General features: G+C 33.0%; 1 pseudogene; it reads right to left on the bottom strand.

The window, feature by feature from the left end:
• Positions 1 to 3,227: 3,227 nt before the first annotated feature.
• LOC108473997 (linoleate 13S-lipoxygenase 2-1, chloroplastic-like) overlaps positions 3,228 to 25,182 on the bottom strand; it is a 41,030-nt pseudogene continuing 19,075 nt past the window's right edge.

Below are 25,182 nucleotides of genomic sequence, written 5' to 3'. Positions count from 1 at the left end.
AATTCTGAGCATTCTGTTTCTCAAAATTAAGTTGCAAGGGACACACAGCCTAACCACATGTCCATGTAACCAGGCCGTGTGTCACACACGGTCTAAACACAGGCCGGTGTGTCTACCCTTGTGTCATCATAGTATACAATTAAAGTACATCAATATAAATCACATTACATACAAACACAACATTCAATTAACATAAGTACATGCTCGATTAAGTTACACGAACTTACCTCGACACTTATTCGCGTTAGAAATCTACTAATCCAAAACCTTTTCTTTTCCTCGATCTAACCTCGAATTAGTGTTGTAGGAATTTATATAAATGAATTTAACCATCAATTCACACATTTCATATTTAAATGGACTCAATTTATGTCCTAGGCAAAATTACCATTTTGCCCTTAACTTTTCTATAAATTTCAATTTTGTCCCTAGTCTGGAAAATAAAAATTGTGCAAATTACTCCCTATTCCAAGCCTAACCAAGGCCCCATTACAAATTTTCCAACACATGTATTCATAAAATTTCAAAATTTTTCATCAAATTTTACAACTTTTCATTTTAGTCCCTAAATCATGTTTTCATCAAAAATTATGTTGTAAAAGTTGTTTATCTATCAATAATCTTTCATTTTCTACCATAAATTTCTAATTTTTAGCATATTCACCCATGACCCATTTTCATACCTTGATAACTTTTCAAATTAATCCCTCAAATAGAGAGATTGAGCTATCCTAGTTTTAAAAATACCAAAATTACTAAAAACGGGACAAGAGAACTTACCCAATTAGGCCTTGAAAGTTTTTTTTTTCTCTCCTAGGGTTTCCATGTGTTTTAGGTTGAAGATGACATAAAAAAATATGATTTCTTTTATCATCTTTTTAATTAATTAAGTATTTTGTTATTTTCAATTTAGTCCTTGCCCTTTTTCTATAATTCCATGGATGAGTCACGAAGAAAAATCTACATACTTTTTTTAATGGTCTAATTACCATATAAGGACCTTAGGCTTTAAATTTCATAGCTATTTGATCCTTATAACTACTAGAATTTAACTTTTGCATTTTATGCAATTTAGTCATTCTCGTAATTAAACACTTTATGGATAAAATTTTCCTATAAACAATTTCACACGACATGCCTATTATAATAAGGACCATATAATAAAATAAAAATAAATAATATTTTTGGGTCGAATTTGTGGTCCAAAAACCATTGTTCCGATTTTAGTGAAAAATAGGTTGTTACAACTCTCCCCCATTTAGGGATTTTTATCCTTGAAAATCTTAACAGTAAAAAGATTCGGGTATTGCTTCATTATAGTATTCTTGAGCTCCCATGTAGCCTCTTCTATACCGTGTCATTGCCAAAGAACTTTTACTAAAACTACCTTTTTATTTCTTAAGTCTTTTGTTTCCCGAGCTAAGATTTTGATTGGTTCTTCACTGTATGTCATATCAGGCTGGATATCTACCTCTGTCGGAGAGATAACATGTGAAGGATCAGATCGATACCACCATAGCATAGACACATGAAAAACATTATGAATCTGATAAAGCTCTGGCGGTAAAGCTAACCGATATGCAACTGGTCTAATTCTTTCAGTAATCTCATATGGTCCAATGAACCGTAGACTCAGTTTTCCTTTGCGACCAAACCAGAGACATTTCCTCCAAGGTGACACTTTCAAGAATACTTTGCCACTGACTTGAAATACTATTTCTTTTCGCTTCAAATCAGCATAAGACTTTTGACGATCAGAGGCAGCTTTCAAGCTGTCTCGAATTACTCACTTTTTCCTTGATCTCTTGGACCAAGTCAATTCCGTGTAACTTCTTCTCACTGAGTTCTATCTACTACAATGGAGTACTACATTTACGACCATATAAGGCTTTATACAGTGCCATTTTAATACTAGACTGATAACTGTTATTATAAACAAATTCAACCAAAGGCAAATACCTTTCCCAATTGCCTTCAAACTCAAGTATACAATACCAAAGCATATCTTCCAAGATTTGTATTACCCATTCAGATTGACCATCTGTTTGAGAATAAAATGCAATACTAAAGTGTAACTAAGTACCCAGAGCTTCTTGCAATTTACTCTAGAATCGAGATGTAAACTGAGGATCTTTATCTAAAATAATGGAGACAGGCACTCCACTCAATTTGATAATCTCAGAAGCTTACAATTTAGCCAATCTATCCAAGGAATAATCCATACATATCGAAATAAAGTGTGCAGACTTTGTCAACCAATTAACAATTACCCAAGTGACATCTTTCCTCTTTGGAGATAGGGGTAGTCCCGTTACAAAGTCCATAGTAATTTTTTCCCATTTCCATTCCGGTATTGTAACTGGCTATAATAGTCTAGAAGGCAACTAGTGTTCAACTTTTACTTGTCGACATATCAAACATTTAGATACAGACTTAGAAATATCTCGTTTCATTCCCGACCACTAATACATATTTTTCAAATCATTATACATTTTATTACTACCAGGATGAATAGACATGTTACCACTGTAAGCTTCATTCAAAATTTTCTGTACTAGTTCTAAACTTTGCGGTACACATACTCTACCTCTGAATAATAAACAACCATCAGTCCCGATCTAAAATTCTAAGTCAAGAGTCAATTCACTTTGTACCTGTTTTGCTTACAACTAATTATCATTTTTCTAAGCTTCAGAGATCTGTCACAAATACGTTGGTCTAGCTTTTAACTCAGCTAAGATTGAACCATCATCAGACAACGATAATCGGGTATTCATTGCTCGCAAAGTACACAGAGATTTTATGCTTAAAGCATCCGCCACTACGTTGGCTTTTCTCGGATGGTAGTCAATAACAAGACCATAATCTTTCAATAACTCAAGCCATCTGTGCTGTCTCAAATTTAAATCTTTATGTGACATCAAGTATTTCAGATTTTTATGATCAGTAAATATGTGATATTTTTCCCCAAACAAGTAATGCCGTCGGATTTTCAATGCAAACACTATGGCTGCCAATTCAAGATCATGTGTCGGGTAGTTCCTTTCATGTGGTTTTAGCTGTCGTGAAGCATAGGCTACTACCTTACCGTCTTGCATCAAAGCACGGCCTAAACCTTTCAATGACGCATCACTGTAAACAGTAAATTCCTTACTGATTCTGGCTGAACTAACACTAGTGCTTCTATCAATAAAGCTTTTAATCTAACAAAACTCTGCTGGCATTTATCAATGCACTTGAACTTTACATCTATTTGTAGCAAACGAGTCATCGGGGAAGCTATCATTGAAAAACTTTTTACAAATTTTCGATAATAACTTCCATTCTTGGTCTGAAGGGCCCTCGCTCGGCATTTTGGTTCTAGCAATGGTAGGTTTGTTAGGGAAATAGCCTGCATATGCATATTGCCCAAAATTCACTGCTACGTGGTGTCCCGATGCTACCCAAATTATAGTTGTGATAATATCAATAAGGTCTTGGTGGGTTCGGAGAGTAGGCCACCATGGTTCATTTTTTTTGTCACCATGACCCACTGTAAGAATTTCTTCCCACCATTCTTGAAGCACTTTATCCGACTCCACAACACTTGAATTTGGATAATAATGGGTGACATAAGCAGAAACCCATTTCTTGAGGGCATCCCATATAAGTAGACCATCATTGGCGAAAGGGTAGTCGTTGATGGTTAGTCTTAGACCATGAGGAGCATTTGGATCTTCCTCAGCCATCCCTCTACCATCAACGAAACGATTATGATGAGATAAATAAACATTTGAGAAATATTGTTAGGCACCTGAATTTGCAATTGATTACCTGCTAATTAGATCTGCCGGTAGAGCTTGATGATCAAATCGCCACTCCAAGTCATAGGCAACAGCACAAAGCTCCAACGGGTACTTGCCGGGCGAGAATGAGTTCTCAATCATCCCATCAACATTGATCAGTGATTCTCGAGCTAGTGCATTAATCTCTATTGTGTATCGAAAGTGAGGATGTAACAGCCTGTATATTGGGTGCATTACGCTGAGTTGCCTATTGGATGCAATAATATAAGGCTTGGTAACACAATGAGTCCTTAACCTGCATATAGATACCTAAAGACTTGCAATTCCGTGAGTAGATAAAGATATCCCATTCAAAGGAAAGAAATATACCTACCAATGACTAACAAGTTGATGATAGCATGCATCATGTGCAAGGACATGTGTTTTCGCAAGCCGCCAGAGCCAACGGGTTGTGGAATCCCAAGACGGTACATACACTTGCTTCCACTGCGGTTTTCCATCCATTGGTGGCCGAGTCTTGTCTTGCACCAGTTCCACCGTCATGATACCTCCGATTTCTTGATTGACATTTCATTGGTGATTGCAGACTCTACCGGGTCATAAATTGAAGGATACCCAGTTTTCTCTTCAATGGCCATTCCTACAACAAGTGAAGATGTGTTGAAAGAGCAATGTATGTATGCATCACAGAAGACTGTCGTACATATACAATGTTTTGTAGTCATACCGTAACTAGTTGAATGCTATGTGAATTTGTCCCTGCAACAACAAACAACATATTAGCTCTGCAATCAATATAACTAGTCTATGAAGATATACATGAGTAGTAGAGAGAGTTCTCACTAGCCATGGTATCAGGAGCCTTAAACGGTAGCACATCTTCACTTCCCTCAGTGATAGCCGTGAAAAGTCTAGGAAGGACAGTATTCCAAAGGCGTTGTTCCTTGAGAGGAGGCAAGTTTATTACGTCGCTGAAAAGTGAGTCGACTGCCCCAATGTGTGGAAATGGCTTATTGGGGTTAGCAATTGTGCTCTGAACTGTTGGTATCAAGCAATGCATCAATGAGTATACAGTCTTTGCTGAAAAGGTTAACTGCTTTATCTCTGAGAAGCATTCATCGGCACATAGAAATGACCATTTCTTTTCTCTGAAAATGGATCTGCATCATCACCCTTGTAGTATTAGTTTATACATGGCTACAATGTAACATCAAAAAGTTTAATTAGTTAACCTTCTTAGCCTTTCAAGTCCAGCTCTAACTTAGCAGGTATCCATGAATATAACAAAATAATTTTAAAGTTGAGAACGGATAAATTGACAGAATTTCTTGAAACAAAATGATAATATGGATGCGAATGATTAATTAATTTATATTGAATGATGAAAATTCTTTAAGAAGAAAAAAAAAAATCAAAGGTGTTATGTATATAAACACGAAAATAGAATAAAAAAAAATGTAGGAGTGGGACAAAGGAATACAAGTGGAAAAGAAGATATTAAGGCGAAGTTTTCATTATATGATAATCGAATGTCAAATTTGTTAATTTATTTTAATTTTATTGAAACCTACCATTGAGCTCTTTTCTATGAAAATATACAATAAATTTATGTTACGCTACTTCTCCAAATTTCTTGGATTTCATCATTTATATTCTACTATTCAAATATATATAATTTCTTCAATGAATAAGATTTATTAAAAATATATATACTAAGGATAAAAGAAAATATAAATCACACCAACCGATCAAGTATTCTCATTTCTTTCCCGTTAAAATTTTGTCACCCAAACCTATCTCCCTAAGACCTACTACATACGAGTCTATTTTACAACACTAATATCATATAAAGGAAGTTATGGGTACTATTGTTTAGACTTTTTTTTTCTTTTCTTTTCTTTTTTAATTCATGCTCCATATTTAGTGTTTGGCACATAAATGTGAAAATATAACCTTTCAAAATTTCACAAATAAATGAAAAAGATTAAAAAAAAGCTAACCATACATGTTCATATAAAATATGAAGCCGAGGAATATAGGTTATGGGTGCTCAAAGAAAATAGTTCCACATTGTGAGCATGAAACCACATAATACGCGTGCAGATATGTGATTTACAAGTTGGTTGGTGGCTTGTACAATTTTACTAGTATTGGTATGTGTTTGTTACCTGTTTCACAACGGGATCTTCCAGTTCTACAGCGTCGAGGGTAGGGAAAATGTTTACCACCCAGAACAAATCTTTTATGCTTGAGGTTATGATCCGGGTCACCCAAATCATTGTAAACATCGTAATCATATATCCTTTCAAATTTTTTGCATTCTTCCGTGCCATTGCCTCGTAAATACATAAGTTCTTTCTCTCTTAGTTTCTTCAATCCATTTAAAGTCTCCGATAGTAAATATGACTGCTTCACACATAATTAAAGTAGCTTCACATGGTTTAATATCTTATTGTATGATTAAGATAAAAATTTTAACAACCTGATTGTTATATTTCATGTTTTACTAACATAAATCATATAAATCTGAGTAAATTATTTCTTTAATATAAAATACTTTCAATTGTTATGTATTGATAATGATGCTATTATTAATTGATATGATAAATATATCATAACTTTGTGTATATAACAATAAATTCAAGTTAAATTATTAAAATATTTCAGGAAGTCATGAAATGTTTTAGTTTTACACTATAATTAATGAAACCCCAAATGTTACCTTATCATACAACTGCGTTTTTGATCTATGAAAGCATTTTTAATAGTTACAACTATAAATATGCATGGTTAATTACTCAAATAAAACAGATAAACAAGAAATATTTAACAAGATAAAACCAATATAAAATGGATAAAATCTAGTAATAACACCTGCGGTTCAACTTAATAATAACAAGTTTGTCGATGTTTATGGCTAAAATCGGGTTGAATTTATACATGATATCAATATTATGTATAACTATTTAAATTGATTCAATTTGAAATATGGATCTCAAATTTCACTGAAGTTCATTTATATTTTTAAATGATTAATCCAAATTATGTTATATTATTTTTAAATATAATTTTTATTTAATATTTAGTAATTATGTTATATTATTGACGCTATATTTTTTTTCTTTTATTAGATCTAAATATACACAATTTAAAATTATTTTTAATATTTATATTTAATTTTCAGAGAATATATTACATAAATATATAAAATAAAATAAAATAATATATCATAAACTTGAAAACTAATTAGTTTGGGCTGTGTTCAGGCTTTGAATATTGAGCTTAAATTAGTTATATTTTAAGTAAGTCTAATTTTTTTGTTTAAATTCATTATTCAGTTATAATATTTTTATCCGAACTCTTACAAGTTTCGAACAAACCTTTAATTCTTAATTTGAATTTACAAAATTCCAAATTAGGATCCACTCCATATATATTGTGTAGTGTATTTTTTTCCTTTTTGGGCGAAAGCACTTAACAGGTTTAGGTGTTTGAATTGTTTTATTTTTGAGTTTTTTTCCTAAAAGTTACAATTATATTAATTTCAATTAAAACTAATTACAAGTACTAAACTAAATAATTAATTCAATAATTAATGAACTAGCCATAATTTAAATAAATTTAAAGGAGTACTCATACCTTTACATTGGATGAATCTCATATTTTCAAAATATCCCAATCTTACTATTAATCCAAAGCCTTCTTATTTTGAAAAAACAACTTAGCCTTTTGGGGTGTATAGATGAGGTTTAGATGTTTGGTGTTTGTCAGAATTAATTGATGTTTTGTTGGAGCCATGAGCGGTGGTGTTTAAGCGTTAAGGTCGGGGTGTGGGGATTCATCTTAACCATGGAAATTATAGATATATTTAATGTGACAAATAGATTGAATATAGGTTTGATTGTTTGGATATACTCATGGTTTGGTGGTTTTTAAATTTTTTAAGAGGGATTTGATTGCCTCCAATGAGGTGAAAATAGGTCTTATTTTATTTTTAGCTGAGAAAAAAAATAGGGGTTATTATAATATTTGGATATGTGGATATTAGAAAAAATTGTATGAAACTGTGATTTCACGTTATTCTTATCCCTTTTTAATAGGAGAATGACAAATTAGATTTTTCCTCCCGATTTTTAATATTTTTAGTTGGCTTTGAAATTTTTCAGGAGGAAAAGGAAATCAAGAGGAAAAATCTGATTTTCCTCCTGGGTTTTAATATTTTTAGTTGGATTTAAATTTTTTCAGGAAGAAAAAAAAATCAAGAGAAAAAATCTAATTTGTCATTCTCCTATTAGAAAAGGATAGGAATGACGTGGAATCACAGTTTCATACAATCCATTCTCGTGTGGTTATATATTACTTTATTAATTTTATATAATAATCATGTATTAAACTAGGGATATAATTTTGTCCATCAATCTTGATCAAATTTTATTGGATTCATTTTCTGACTTTGAAATGGAATTCAACATAAAGATGAACTATTAGAGACCATACCACAAACTAAAAAAAATAAAAACTCAATTTTATGCTCAACTTCAAGTTCAGATTCAATTCCAAATTTACATAAAAGATTTTAATTTAATTAAAAAGAAATAAATATATATTATAAATAAAAATTTTAATTAAAAATATGAAGCATTCAATTAAGTATTAAGATATTACAACGTGAATTTGAGTGCATTAAAGCGCATTATTCTCCTATTTAAAGGATGGAGGATTATGAATAATTTTATGTGTCGTATCAAAAGAATAGATGTTATAAGAATATTAACTAGATTAATGTTAAAAAATATTGAAATTTTGAATTGGAAAAGAAAAGGAAGTTTAAGAACATGTTTACTTGAATGGGAAAATATATGGATAAGAAAAAAATGTAAAAGAGAACTGGAAAAATAAAATAAAATTAAATAAATAAAATTTGAGGGCGGGATAAGAACTAATAATGAGAGGGGAAATCATTAAAATAGTTAATAAATTTTAAAAATTAATAATTAATTCGATAATTTTAATATATTAAAACTATAATTAATTTTATTGTACACACATAAATTAAAATAAACGTTGATATCAATTTTCAAATTTTTTTTATTTTTGAAATTTATTTTAATATATTTACATAAAGGATAATATAAATTTTTTGTCTATTAACTTGGCAATTAGGTCCACATTGGTACTTGTACTTTTCTTTAGGTCCACTTTGATCCTTAAACTTGACAACTAGATCTATTTTGGCCCCTAAACTTGGATTATATCAAGATTTGATGATGTGATCAGCGTTACTAGAACCAGATCGAAGCAAATGGATCAAGAACCGATCGATATGACGGTTCAAACGAAGGGGTTGAACCTACTAAATCAAAAACTGGTTGAAATTGGTAAAAATAGAAAACTGGGATGAAAAAAGATAGTTGAACTGATATAATAATTTTTGTATTTTAAATTATTTTAATATTTTTATGAATTTTAAATTATTTATTTAATTATTGTTGGTCTAACGGTCAAACCGATCTAACTAGTTGAAAAATGAATCAGTGGTCTAACTTATTCAACAATCAGTTCAGTTATTAAAACATTGAATGTAACACGTTAAGACTGTGCCACATCATCACTTGAAAATTAAAAAAAATATATGAATTTTGAAGTAATGATGTGGTACGATCTTTAACTTTTATATTTTTTCAAGTTCAATGTGTCGAAACCATTTTTTTTTTGAAAAACGGGATCGACTTTGATTTTGAAAATGAAAACGAAAATTGGAGTCGCCACCAATCCTTTTTGATGAGGTGTGATTGAGTCACCTCGTAAAGTGGTTGGTTTTAATAAATGATTTTGATATATTAAAACAATGCTTTTGGTCTATGAAATTCAGAAAGACAGGTTCCGGAGTCGGTTACACACGAGGAAGGATTAGCACCCTCATAACGCCCAAAATTGGTACCTAGTTGATTAGTTAATGTCTTAATGTCGAAAATTGAAAACCTGAAAAGAATTTAAAAATATGATCCCTCTTTGTACTAATATTAATTTTACGAAAAATTTGCTTGGATAAATCATAGCGAGTATTTAGGACACGTCACATTGAACCTTTGAGAATAAGCTTGTCTTTATTATTTTTTATTTTTGAAATCTCACGTGTTTTAATTTAGAAGAATATTCGGTTATTTAGATCCAATGAGAAAAATCGAAACCCCGTAAGTTAGGGCACGACTTTTTTGAGTTTCTAAATACAAAATATTGGCTTTATTTTTATTTAAAATTCATGTATTTTAAAATTTAAAAGAATATTTGGCTATTTAGGTTCGACGAGAAAAATTGAAAACCTGTAAGTTAGGGTACGATTCTATCGTATTACCAAAATTCAAACATTTTCTTATTTTTGAAAATTTTATTTTGAATAATAATAGGTGTAATATTTAAATGATGTGTATTTATCTTATTTAAAGTATATCATAAAGACAACTAATTATCTAAACATAATGCATGATGTAGTGATGACGAATCAATATAAAATGACCATATAGACGGAATATTGAAATATTAAAATATAAATGAAGAAGAGTATATTTTAATGATAATGCCACATCCAAATAAATAGATAAAATAATGTAAAATAAAATAAACGAGAAAAACATGATTAAAAAGACACGACTTTAAAAAAAGAGTAATGAAAGAATAATAAAATAAGAGATAAAATAAAAAATAAAATAAAAAGAGATGACAATATAACAATATGTACCAATATAAACAATATAGATTTTAAAATGAAAGTTAAACAATAATAAATAAATAAATAAATAAAATTAAAATAAAATAAGCTTATGAAAAGGCTAAAACTAAATAAAGGATTAAATCGAACTAAAACGAAATCGTGAGTCTAAATCATAATAAATAAATAAATAACAAAAAAATGAAAATAAGCAAATAAGTAAAGAATAAAGAAATATTAAATAAAACAATTTTTTTAAAAAAAGATGATAATAATAATAATAATAATAATAATAATAATAATAATAATAATAATAGACTAGATAAAAAAATTTTAATAGGATTTAGGGGATAGATTTTTAAAATAACAAAAGGTAGGACTAAAATAAAACGCATGGCAAGAAGAAGGGGCTAAAAGGAAAATTACTCCTAAAATTCTGAACGCGCCTTTCCCTTTTGACCAATCGAGGGACCAAATTGCGCAAAAAATAAGATAAAAGGGTCAAATTAAAAACAAAAAGTAACAGGACGAAATTGAATAGTAACAAAAATGAGGAAGGATTAAAGCAGCAAATAGTCCAATTTTCTTGAAAGCACGCAGATCCTAAGCTTTAGGTCGGGTCGAAATTAGGTCATAAGCAAAACGATGTCGTTTGGAGGGGCTATATAAGTCAAAAAGTTTAAAAAAATCATTTTTCCTTGTTTCTCCAAAAAAAAAAAAACAATCCAAACCTCTCTCAAATTCTCTCCTTCCCCTTCGAGTTTGGCCATTGCTCTAGCGTCGGACCACCGTGGCGGCTGCCGGTCACCGATGACGGTGCTGCCGCCCACGGTGGCAGGAAAAATAAAAAAAAGCCATTTTTCTGAGCTTTCGACTTCCCGAGCCTATTAATCGTTATTTTCATCGGAATCAACGGACCTTAACAGCCTACGGCGGCGCAAATGCAAAAAAATGTAAGATTTGATTCCTTTCTTTTTTTATTTTCCTTAAAAACTAGTAGAAAATCAGTAGAAAAGAAAAAAATAAGTAAATATAAAAACAAAAGAACTACCTTTTCCAAATTTTGTTTCTGATTGCTCTTTTTTTATTGATTTCGTGTGTATTAAATTCTGTGTTGTAAAAAAAACATTGATTCTTCATGAATTTTATAGCTGAAAAAGAAAGAAAAAAAATTACAAAATTTTGCCATCGTTTTTTTTGCTTGCTATCTTGCTGCTGTCCTTTTTTATCCTTTTGCAGGTGTAAGCGGCCAGCTGTGTACGAAAGCTGACGTGAAGACTTGCAGCTAGGGTTTCTTTTTCTCTTTTTTTTCTAAAAGTTAAGGTTGTGGTTAAAGAAATTGGGTTACGGGTTTTATTTTTGGGCCTCTATTTTTGTTGTGTTTGGCCCGTTAATATATTGTGGACTGTTCAATTTATTTTGGTTTTAATTGTTTTTGGGTTATGTTTCTGGTTTTGGGCCCCGAGCAAAATGCGCCTACTACAGTTGCCCCCTTTTTACTCATTATCGTGTAACGGGAATAGAGCAAAGACTTTTAAGAAGGGCCAATTTTGCCCGGTCTCGCCGAATCTTGACTTTTTGGTGCTCATCTTCTTAAAGTAGCCTCGTTTTAACCCTCTGCAATTTCAAGGGTATAGGAATTGTCGCTTCGATCCACTCCACTGCAACTTCAGGGAGATTAGGCTTGTAACTTTAATCTGCTCCACTGTAACTTCAGGGAGATCTGATTTGTAATTTCTAGCTTTAATCTGTTCCACTACAACTTTAGGGAAATGAGATTTGCTATCTTTAGTCTACTCCTACTACAACTTCAAGGAGATAAGACTCGCAACTTTTAGCTTCAATCTGCTCCACTGTAACTTTAGGGAAATAAGATCTGATATCTTTAGTCTGCTCCTCTGCAACTTCAGGGAGATAAGGCTGGTGGCTTCAATCTGCTCCACTGCAACTTTAGGAAGATAAGATCTACCATAATTTGTAGCTTTAATCTATTCCACTGCAACGTCAAGGAAATAAGATTCGCTGTTTTTAGTCTGCTCCGCTATAAATTTAGGGAGATAAGGCTGGTGGTTTCAATCTGCTCCAATACAACTTCAAGAAGATAAGATCCACCATAATTTGTAGCTTTAATCTGTTCCACTGCAACGTCAGGGAAATAAGATTCGCTGTCTTCAGTCTGCTTCGCTGCAACTTTAGGGAGATAAGGTTGGTGGCTTCAATCTGCTCCACTACAACTTCAGGAAGATAAGATCTGTCATAATTTGTAGCTTCAATCTGTTCCACTGTAACTTCAGGGAAATAAGATTTGCTGTCTTCAATCTGTTCCACTGTAATTTCAGGGAGATAAGACTGGTGACTTCAATATGCTCCAATACAACTTCAGGAAGATAGGATTCGGCATAAATTGTAGCTTTAATCTGTTCCACTACAACGTCAGGTAAATAAGATTCTCTGTCTTCAGTCTGCTCCACAGTAACTTCAGGGAGATAAGGCTAGTGGCTTCAATCTGCTCCATTGCAACTTCAGAAAGATAAGATCTACCATAATTTGTAGCTTCAATCTGTTCCACTACAACTTCAGGGAAATAAGATTTGCTGTCTTCAGTCTACTCCGCTGCAACTTCAGAGAGATAAGGCTTATGACTTTGACCTACTCTACTGCTACTTCAGAGAGATAAGATTTGTGGATTCACCGATCTTGCTACACTGTCCTCTAGGGGACATGTAATATCTTGATTTTGGGCCTAGTCGGAATAGTGGTTTCGTGACCACAAAATCCGAGATAGAAATAATTATTTTATGATTATTTTGAGGTCTATGATATGATTGCATGATTGTGTGAAAATTTTGTGAAGAAATTTTATGCATAAAGTGCTTAAATTGAAATTAGGGACTAAATCGAATAATTTGTAAAACTTGCATTCTAGAAGTTTCTAGTAAATTGTTTTGAAATATTAATTAGGAGGTCTTAAATGGAAATTTTACCAATTTCTAAGTCTATGGACAAAAATTGGACATGGATGGAATTTTTGGAAAGTTTAGTAGTAAGGGCATTTTGGTCATTTAGGGGTAAAATGAATTAAAATACAAAATTAAAAGCCAATTTTGCTCATCTTCAACCCCATGGCCGAATATATCAAGGAGAAACCATGGCTAGGGTTTTTCAAGCTTCCAAGCTCAATTGTAAGTCCGTTTTAGCCTCGCTTTTAATGATTTTTACGTTTTTGGAGTCCCGGTAGCTCAATTAAGCTTATGCTAGCAATTATTCAACCTAGGGTTCATATTTGGAAAAATACCCATAAGTGAAATTTGTGTATTTTGGTGTTTTATGATAGAATATGAGGTTTTAAATTATGTTAGACAACTTGTGCTACTCGGTTTTAAGCGAAAACTAGCAAAAGGGCTTAATCGGTAAAAATACCTAATAGTCATAAGTACATGTTAGAGTGAGAATTTGATGTTGCCATAGAAGGTAAAAATGATCAGCATGTCATAAAACATAAGAAAATAGGCTGAAGTTTAATTTACGAGCTTTGGGGTAAAAGTGTAAATATGCAAAAGTTTAGGGGCAAAATTGTAATTTTTCCAAAATATGATTTTGGGTCAATTTGAATAATGTGAGTCCTAATTAGACTATATTTTAAATGATAGAGCAAGGAAAACTGAAATTCAGGCTAAAATGGAAAAATACCAAGTTGTGGACGAAATGGTAAAAGTAGCCATTTTCGTATACGAGGTAAGTTCATGTGTAAATAATGTATCATAATTGTTATTTTTAAGTTATTAATGTTAATTATATGATATGATGATTTTTTTTATCGTGAAATATTATGCTTTGTGGTTAATGTTGAGTAATATGCAAATTATGTTTACTACTTGATAAATATGAATTGCTATCGAGTATCGGTTCCGATATTCCATGGAAGACGACAAATGTGAGATCGAGGGAAAAAGCCCGTTTGAACATTAGGAATAGATTAGGATACAAGTGACATGTCACTAGGATGGTTGAGCATCCAAACTCGTTGAGTTGAGTCCGAGTTCACTTATGGTTGCGAATGTCCGAACTCGTTGAGTTGAGTCCGAGTTCGAGAGATGTAACTAGGCATCCGAGCTAGTTGAGTTGAGTCCGAGTTCACTTATGGGCGGGTTACATGGTAGCTTGGCTACATATGTGGCACTTATGTGCAAACTTTCCATGTATCCGGATTATATTTCGATGTGTTCAACGGGTAAAGTTCTACTCAAATGGAGGAATACTCAAGATGAAAGGGACGTATTGGTAAGTGTTGTGAAATGGATACTTTGAACAGGTATGTACTTAACCCTCGGGTTGAAAACTCGATATAACAACAATATGGTAAGATGATAAATGAAAATGTGATATGAATGTCTTGGTGATGATTATGCAAATGATGTTTTATGTTTGCTTATATGGTTATGTTACTTGCTATTTGCATGTGAACTTACTAAGCATTTATGCTTACTCCTCCTTTTCATTCCTTGTAGTGTTGACAAGCCACTCGAAAATCGGAAACGGTCGGAGGCACGCCACACTATCCGTATACCATCTTGGCATAATGGCTTGTATATTTTGAGTATGGCATGTATAGCATTATAATCATTTTGTGTATATAGTCTTATGATATGGTCATTGAGTGGTATGGAAATGCTTGGTAATGATTAGCCATTGGAATGGCTAATCATGATCATATTTGGTGTTATGTATGCTAAATTGCTAGCTAATCCATGGAAACCATGAAATAGGTAAAATTTACCATAAAATAGATTCAGACAGCAGCAGTGACGTGAGTTTGAAAAATCACTAAAAATAGTAGAGATACAATTAGATGATGAATAATATATGGAATTGAAGAATTATGAGTCTATTTTCATATGGATGGAACAAAACAGGTATATGAGTTATATTTTATGAGATGTTTAAATTTTTGTGAAACAGGGCTAGTGCAATTTCTGGATCCCCTGTTATGACTTTGGAAATTCACCATAAATTTTTCAAAAATAATTAGAAGTCATGATTTATATGACAGATTCCTTATTTAGTCTAGTTTTATTAGAAAGAAACGGAATAGTTATTGAAACTCTGTAAAGGGAGATATCTGATTCGTAATACACAAAGGTCAGAGCAGTCAAACTCTGAAACATGGGAGACTTTAACTAATAAACTGTACTAATTTGCTTGACCAAAAATTCTATAAAAAAATTCGTAAATATATATGTGATTCTAGTATCAGGTAAAATTTACAGAATTGGATTTTGAGTTTTGTAACTCGAGATATGAATTTTTAAGCGACTATGACGCAGATTGTTAGCTTGACTAAAAATTTTAAAAATAAATTGTTTGAACTGTTTAAGTAATGAATTAAGTCTATTAACACCTCGTGTTCGACTCCGGCGATGGTCTCGGGTATGGGGCGTTACATTTAGTGGTATCAGAGTAGGTTTAGTCGGTTCTCGGACTAACCTAGCATGTGTAAAAGTTTAGCTATACATGCCACTGATCTGTGATAGTGTGATGTCTTCCGACGCGTATGAGTACCGTCTTATTTAGACAAGGTACTCTCCAACCAAGCTGCGCTGACCATGTTCAATGTTATACGAAGGTATTTGAGTAAGGTTATGATTATGATAAGTCTCGGTTCAGAAAAGTATGAATAAAAGTTTATGATACATATGTGATAATATGTGAGATGAAAGTTCATGTTGTGATAAATATCCATATTTGCTTAATGCTCATACGATGTAGTGTATGTGGCTTACTTGATAAGATGAACGGAATAAATAGAAAGTAGTAGAGGTATGAATAAAGGTCATAATATCATAATACGAATGAAAATGTCCTTGTCTTGATTGGACGTTGAATGTTGATGAATGTTAATGATATACAATTTTTTATGAGATAAAGGATTATAATGAAATGAACTTATCTATGTTAAATTGTTGGACTAAATTATATGATTGTAATGATATGTACACGATGATGCACGAAATGAAAGTTGTGATTGTGATACAAATATTTATGTTTGTTTGGCCTTATATGATGTCATGAGCATGAATTAAATTAATTAAATGAATGGATAAGTAAAGCTATCTAGAAAACATAGAATGTATGCATAAGTATATTGTCTAAATGGGACAATAGGAAAATTGGTGTAAGCCAACATGAATGAATGACATGATTTTGATGATGTTGCTATGATGATGGGAGTTGTGTCATATGTGTATGTATAAGAAAGTCGAGTCAGAGGTCCTACAAGCCCTCCCCCTTACCAAAGTGGTACTTATAATGGAATTTCATGAGATTTGTATTGAATAAGTTTCAGGTTGAGAACCCAAAGAGTTCAGTGATAGAATAATTATAAGTATGATCAGAGATTGAAAATGAGTGATAAGTAAAGTCGAGCCAAGAAAGTATCGGATTGATATAAAGATTATTGGAATTATGCCTTGTCTCAGTTAGAGAAGGAATTCTCTTTGGTAAATCGAATTACTCAGTGCAAGGTCAAGAAAAGTGTAAATTGAAATTTATTCGAATCGGCATTCTTTAGTGAATGGTTTAATATGAAATTTGTGACGCAGAACTAGTTGGAGAAATGATAATTGAAATGTGAACTATCCGAGTGTGACATTATGACCGGACAGATTTAGCGATCTCTTTTGAGATGTTCTATGTGTTTACCCGTTCTCGTAAATATTTCTATGGCTATTGATCTTGAAGAAATTCTTGTTATATGGGAATGTCTTTTAATCTCGGTGTTGGATGAAAGCATTGGTAGTCGACTAGTTTATAATTTATATTGCTCTATTTCATCGGGTATTCTATTTCATTTAAATCGATAAGAATTGATGAGAGAATACATATGATATTATGATTCTGCTTTCTTCTACTTGATGCTTCATCGATATATATGTATGGGAAGATATATTGATCTTGTTATATTTGATTTCAGTGGGATTAAATGATGTTTTCTTCTAGACTTTCTTTCTTTGAAGAATTATCGGGGTATTCTGTATTTTCTCTATGAGTTTGGTTTTCGATTCTCCGGCATAGTATCGTATCTTGGGTTTCTTTATTTTGGATTTCTCTATCTTGGATTTCTTTATTCGGTTTCCTTGTTATCTTTGTTCCATAATTTGTCAATTATGACTCGTGTTCGAAGTGCGCTCTTCAACTCGTGATAATCATGTCAAATATGACTATACTTCTAATTTGATCTTGGTAATATGGTGATTTTAGTATTGGGATTTTTTCTAATTTCTGTGTAAGGATTTGACATCAGTAAAGGCATAGGTGATAAAAGCGCGAGTTTCAGTCGGTATGGTGAATTATTTATTTGAAAGATTTCATGTGACAATTATGTCAGGATTATTTTTCTCAAGTCTGATAATAGAATTTCATTTTGTACAGATAAAAGAGTAAATAGTCTGAACGAGAAGTGTATATTTATTAGAAAGAGTTGGATATTAGTTAAAGTCACTACGAATGATAAGGTTTTCGTCTTGTGAAAGCTGAAAAGTTTATTACATGTTGACAGAGTTCGGATAGATGAGAATATTGGTAACCAAAGCGTCTGAACTAGACTAGTCTACATTGAGTAAAGACTTCGACTTTCAAGAATGTCTTGTTGTATGAATTGTGATGTGTTTCAAGACGGTGAGGTAATGTGATAGTTTAGAGCATTCGATGTTACATAAAATCGAGTTGTTAAAGGGGTTAAAGCCGAGCATTGGAATCTATCAAAATTATCCTTGTCAGTGTTGACATTGGGATGGAAATGAGAAAGATTATTCTTGAGGCCATATCAGAATTAATTCCATAGCAGAAAGAGGAAAATGTAATGTATCCTATTGTTAAATGTTTAGCGAGATCTATAAATCATATCTGTATTGAATGAATTCCTACTCATCAGATTCATGGAATTTTAGGTCTCTTTGATTGTTGGATTTCTTAGAATTCCGGTCTCCATTAATCAAGTTAAGATCCGAGTTTTATGTCATGATATCATGGGAAACTGAGAAGGGTTGAAAATTTAAGAACAGTTGAGAGTTGAGACTGTAAGCTTTCAGATCATATGAGAAATTAAAGAGATGTATTGGAGGTACAGTCTAAGTGAAAGTTCTTTGGCATTGAATATGAGATTAAAAGTGAAGACCACTTTTCTAGTAAGATTTTCGGGGACGAAAATCCCTAAAGGGGGGGAGAGTTGTAATATCCTGATTTTGGGCCTAGTCAGAATAGTGGTTTCGTGACCACAAAATCCGAGATAGAAATAATTATTTTATGATTATTTTGAGGTCTATGATATGATTGCATGATTGTGTGAAAATTTTGTGAAGAAATTTTATGCATAAAGTGCTTAAATTGAAATTAGGGACTAAATCGAATAATTTGTAAAACTTGCATTCTAGAAGTTTCTAGTATGAAATTGTTTTGAATAATTAATTAGGAGGTCTAAATAGAAATTTTACCGATTTCTAAGTCTATGGACAAAAATTGGACATGGATGGAATTTTTGGAAAGTTTAGTAGTAAGGGCATTTTGGTCATTTAGGGGTAAAATGAATTAAAATACAAAATTAAAAGCCAATTTTGCTCATCTTCAACCCCATGGCCGAATATAGCAAGGAGAAACCATGGCTAGGGTTTTTCAAGCTTCCAAGATCGATTGTAAGTCCGTTCTAGCCTCGTTTTTAATGATTTTTACGTTTTTGGAGTCTCGGTAGCTCGATTAAGCTTATGCTAGCAATTATTCAACCTAGGGTTCATATTTGGAAAAATACCCATAAGTGAAATTTGTGTATTTTGGTGTTTTATGATAGAATATGAGGTTTTAAATTATGTTAGACAACTTGTGCTACTCGGTTTTAAGCGAAAACTAGCAAAAGGGCTTAATCGGTAAAAATACCTAATAGTCATAAGTACATGTTAGAGTGAGAATTTGATGTTGCCATAGAAGGGAAAAATGATCAGCATGTCATAAAACATAAGAAAATAGGCTGAAGTTTAATTTACGAGCTTTGGGGTAAAAGTGTAAATATGCAAAAGTTTAGGGGCAAAATTGTAATTTTTCCAAAATATGATTTTGGGTCAATTTGAATAATGTGAGTCCTAATTAGACTATATTTTAAATGATAGAGCAAGGAAAACTACAATTCGGGCTAAAATGGAAAAATACCAAGTTGTGGACGAAATGGTAAAAGCAGCCATTTTCGCATACGAGGCAAGTTCATGTGTAAATAATGTAGCATAATTGTTATTTTTAATTTATTGATTTTAATTATATGATATGCTGATTTTTTTTTATCGTGAAATATTATGCTTTGTGGTTAATGTTTAGTAATGTGCAAATTATGTTTACTACTTGATAAATATGAATTGCTACCGAGTATCGGTTCTGATATTCCATGGAAGACGACAAATGTGAGATCGAGGGAAAAAGCCCATTTGAACCTTAGGAATAGATTAGGATACAAGTGACATGTCACTAGGATGGTTGAGCATCCAAACTCGTTGAGTTGAGTCCGAGTTCACTTATGGATGCGAATGTCTGAACTCGTTGAGTTGAGTCCGAGTTTGAGAGATGTAACTAGGCATCCGAGCTCGTTGAGTTGAGTCCGAGTTCACTTATTATGACAGCCTTAAATTGACCCTAGTCGGAAGGTGGTTTCGGGACCACTAAACCGAGTTATAAAAATAATTAACCGTCATAGTTGATGCTCATTATATGTACATATGCTTGTGTGAAAATTTAATGTTTGGATTTTGTTAATTGTAAGTGAATTTTATCAAATAGGACTTATGTGAGAAAATTTAGAAATGTGCTAGGCAAATGTAAGGTGGCCTATTAATACATGTGGGAAAATGGTTGTCCTTGCATGTCAAATAACCCACTTCCTAAGGTGAGTGGCCGGCCATGACAAGGTTATGGGCAAGGGAACATGTTTCCAACATGTTTTGCTAATGGTTGATGTTAGAATTGTTATTATATTGGTGTTAGTAGGAAGAGAAACAAAAAAAAAATGTATGTGTGGTTACCCCTCCCCATTGCCGTGTATTGAACAAGGAAAACAAAAAAAAAATTTGCTCATTCTATTCTCCATTGCCGTGACTTGAAGGAGGAAGAAGAAGGGAATTCTTTTGTGCATGATTCGGCTTGGTTGATGCTTAGGAAGAGGTAAGCACTTTGAAATCCTTGGAAATTTAGATATAAATGAGGTGATTAGTTCAAGTTCTATTCATTCCATGGATTAAATTTGGGTGTTTGGAGGTTTGGTAGTTGGCCAAGTAGTTGAAGCTCTTGGTACATATACTTTTAATGGAGGTTGAAATTTGGTTGTTCATAGGGGAGGGGGGTGCCGAATGTGGCCAATGAAAGGCCTTGATGAACTATATATGTGGCTTGGGTTTATGATATTCGGTTAAGGGATATTGTGCTAGCAAGGTTGGTTTAATATATACATGTAAGTTACTTTGTATTTGATGTTTAGAAAAAAAAATAGTGAAGGGCAAAGTTAACGATGTTGGATAAATTTTTAGTAGAGTTGTGCTTAGGCATTCGATCATTGATGAGCATTGTTGTAACCTAGTTGTAGTTGCAACTCCTAATTTTGAGATGGAATTTGTACACATACGTTAAGTAAATGGTTAGGGCCGAATGGGGACAATGTGTTTGAAAGAATAAAATCGATACTATAATTGATAGTATAAGTATTCGGCCATTCAATCAAGGGTATAGGTGATGTTAGATCAATTTTAGCACATTCGGCTATATAAGTATACCCAATTATGATATTGCCTTTGATTGTATAAAATCAACTAAAATGGGTGGTTAGTAAGGGTGGTTATCTAATATACGAATATGTATATGTGTATGTGTGATTGGATTATTGATAGAATAGTAAATTGCATAAGGCTATTGGCCGAATAGCCAAGAACATAAGGTAGCAAGATAAAAATTTTACCATGTCGTTCCGTATGTTATATGATCATTAGAATGTGGATACCAACATATGTACCAAAGCGATTGAATGAGTTAATTTATTTGTTTAAGCTCAAGATCCTAAAGGAGAGGCGTCCAACAAGGGGAAATCGAAGGTCAACGAGTAGCCGACTTAGAGTTATTTGCCCAACACAAAGTAAGTCATTAAGCGTATGTTTGATATTGCTTAAATGATTGTAAGAATTCTATGCAATTGCGTTTAATGAGATGAAATATATATATATACAAGATGATATTGTTGAATGTAAAAGAGATAGTGAAATGTGTAGAAAGTTTGCTTTCGGCACTAAGTGTGCGAGAAGTAAATGTGTACGATGACGAGATTGGCACTGAGTGTGCGAGCTTGAAATGTATGGCACTAAGTGTGCGAGTTTGGACTATATGGCACTATGTGTGCGGGCTTAAATCACATGGCACTAAGTGTGCGTGATCGAGTATTAAGCATTATGTGTGCGAACTCTATATATATCTCCGATTGAATATTTATATGGAGGTGTGACTTTATCGAGTCGAGTATGGACAGCGGAAAGAGTAAGTACCTTGAGTTCATGGCTAATAGATGCTATGTTCATGCTCGGGATGGAGTTGGTAAGTTTTAAATCTATGTGATGATTTCAATTGCATTCCCGTAAATAAGGTATCGTGGAATAGATGAAAGTTCATTTGATTGCATGATTGTTGCGGAAATGAGATGATGTATGGAAATGCCTCAATTACTCTATTGAATAGTATATAAAATGTCATTGGGTGAATTGGTATGAGATTGAACCGAAAGGTCCAAGGAACTATGGTATAGTTTCGATATGGATGGAGTACCTAGCTTCGTTCATTGTTTCATGTGGTGATAATTTTATTAATGGATGGTTATGGAATGCTTATGACTTACTGAGTTATAAACTCACTCGGTGTTTTCTTGTCACCATTTTAGGTCTCTTGGACTCGTCTCCTTTTGGGTGCTCGGAACCGTCAACGAAGTCATCACACCGGCGAGCAATTTTGGTATTGTCTTCTTAGTCAACCTAGGAGAACATTTGGCATGCATGGGCTATTTTGTCTTGTTGAATTTTGGGTTGTAAACTTTAAGCCATGTGAAAATGGCCTATGTGGTCGTTTGAGTGGGATGCTAGAACCTATAGCCACGGGTCTTAGAAACCTTAATTTTGATAAGGTGGCCATAGTTTGTGTCATGTATGATGAATGATTAGTAAGGCCAAGGAAAGATTCATGAAATTGGCATAGTCTACTGCAGTAACTGTTGAGGACAGCAGCAGTGATATGAGATCAAAAAATCACCAAAAATAGTAGAAGTGGAATTAATTGCTAAAAAAATTACGTACTCGAAGCTTGATGGGTCTATTTTCATATGGATGAAACGAAACGACCATATGAGCCGTATTTTAAGAGATATTCAAGATTTCGTGAGACAGGGCCAGAACGGTTTCTGGATCCTCTGTTTCGACTTTGAAAATTTACCATAAATTATTCAGAAACAATTATGAGTCATGCCTTATATGCATAGATTCCCCTTTGAGTCTAGTTTCATTAGAAACAAACAGCATGAGCATTGGAGCTCTGTACGAGATTATATCCAGGTCGTAATGCGCAAAGGTCAGTGTAGTCAAACCCTGAAACAGGGGTGACTTTAACTAATAAACTGTACTAATTGGCCAGACCAAAAATTCTATAAATAAATCCATGGATGGATATATGAGTCTAAATTCGGGAAAATTTACGGAACTGGTTTTCGAGTTCTGGAACTCGAGATATGATTTTTAAGGTGACAGGGACGCAGTTTGCCAGCTGGACTGGAAATGTGAAAAATAGTCTGTGTGACACATGAGAGTTGGTCTGAGAACCCCTCGTGTCCGACTCCGGCAACGGTATCGGGAATAGGGTGTTACACTTATGGGCGGGTTACATGGTAGCTTGGCTACATATGTGGCACTTATGTGCAAACTTTCCATGTATCCGGATTATATTTCGATGTGTTCAACGGGTAAAGTTCTACTCAAATGGAGGAATACTCAAGATGAAAGGGACGTATTGGTAAGTGTTGTGAAATGGATACTTTGAACAGGTATGTACTTAACCCTCGGGTTGAAAACTCGATATAACAACAATATGGTAAGATGATAAATGAAAATGTGATATGAATGTCTTGGTGATGATTATGCAAATGATGTTTTATGTTTGCTTATATGGTTATGTTACTTGCTATTTGCATGTGAACTTACTAAGCATTTATGCTTACTCCCTCCTTTTCATTCCTTGTAGTGTTGACAAGCCAGCTCGAAAATCGGAAACGGTCGGAGGCACGCCACTTTGTCAAGTATACCATCTTGGCATAATGGCTTGTGTATTTTGAGTATGGCATGTATAGCATTATAATCATTTTGTGTATATAGTCTTATGATATGGTTATTGAGTGGTATGGAATGCTTGGTAATGATTAGCCATTGGAATGGCTTATCATGATCATATTTGGTGTTATGTATGCTAAATTGCTAGCTAATCCATGGAAACCATGAAATAGGTAAAATTTACCATAAAATAGATTCAGACAGCAGCAGTGACGTGAGTTTGAAAAATCACTAAAAATAGTAGAGATACAATTAGATGATGAATAATATATGGAATTGAAGAATTATGAGTCTATTTTCATATGGATTGAACAAAACAGGTATATGAGTTATATTTTATGAGATGTTTAAATTTTTGTGAAACAGGGCCAGTGCAATTTCTGGATCCCCTGTTATGACTTTGGAAATTCACCATAAATTTTTCAAAAATAATTAGAAGTCATGATTTATATTTACAGATTCCTTATTTAGTCTAGTTTTATTAGAAAGAAACGGCATAGTCATTGAAACTCTGTATAGGGAGATATCTGATTCGTAATACACAGAGGTCAGAGCAGTCAAACTCTGAAACAGGGGAAACTTTAACTAATAAACTGTACTAATTTGCTTGACCAAAAATTCTATAAAAAAATTCGTAAATATATATGTGATTCTAGTATCAGGGGAAATTTACGGAATTGGATTTTGAGTTTTGTAACTCGAGATATGAATTTTTAAGCGACTATGACGCAGATTGTTAGCTTGACTGAAAATTTTAAAAATAAATTGTTTGAACTGTTTAAGTAATGAATTAAGTCCATTAACACCTCGTGTTCGACTCCGGCGACGGTCTCGGGTATGGGGTGTTACAGGACATAACCTGTAGAATCGATTTCATGGGCCTATGCTTATGCCAAATAATTAGGATGTCATGATCAGAATAAATTAAATGCTCCTAACAAGATGCGTATGAATGATATTTGTATGAATGCAGAATGTCATGAGAATGATCCCTTATTAATGTTTGAGTTGTCATTGCTCGTTGTTCATCAAGGTTGTATCACTGACATAATGTCCTGTCTTCTTACTCAGCTGATATCTTTGACAGAAAATCTGAAGAAATAGTCACACTTTAGACTCTTATTTCTCAAATATTTCTAACCCTTAGGCTTGGTGAGTTCTAAATAATAGTCTTGTTTCTAGTTCTTGTACTGTTTAGAAGTTTCCAGAGTAACTCCTTTTGTGAAAGTATTATTAGTCCATTAATCGTTATTTCAATGCAAAATGCTTGAAAAGATCATAATGATGGACAAGAAGGAAATTGATTGAG

Source organism: Gossypium arboreum, chromosome 8, assembly GCF_025698485.1.
Source record: "Gossypium arboreum isolate Shixiya-1 chromosome 8, ASM2569848v2, whole genome shotgun sequence".
NCBI lineage: Eukaryota > Viridiplantae > Streptophyta > Magnoliopsida > Malvales > Malvaceae > Gossypium > Gossypium arboreum.
This window is presented reverse-complemented; position numbering and strand designations above follow the sequence as displayed.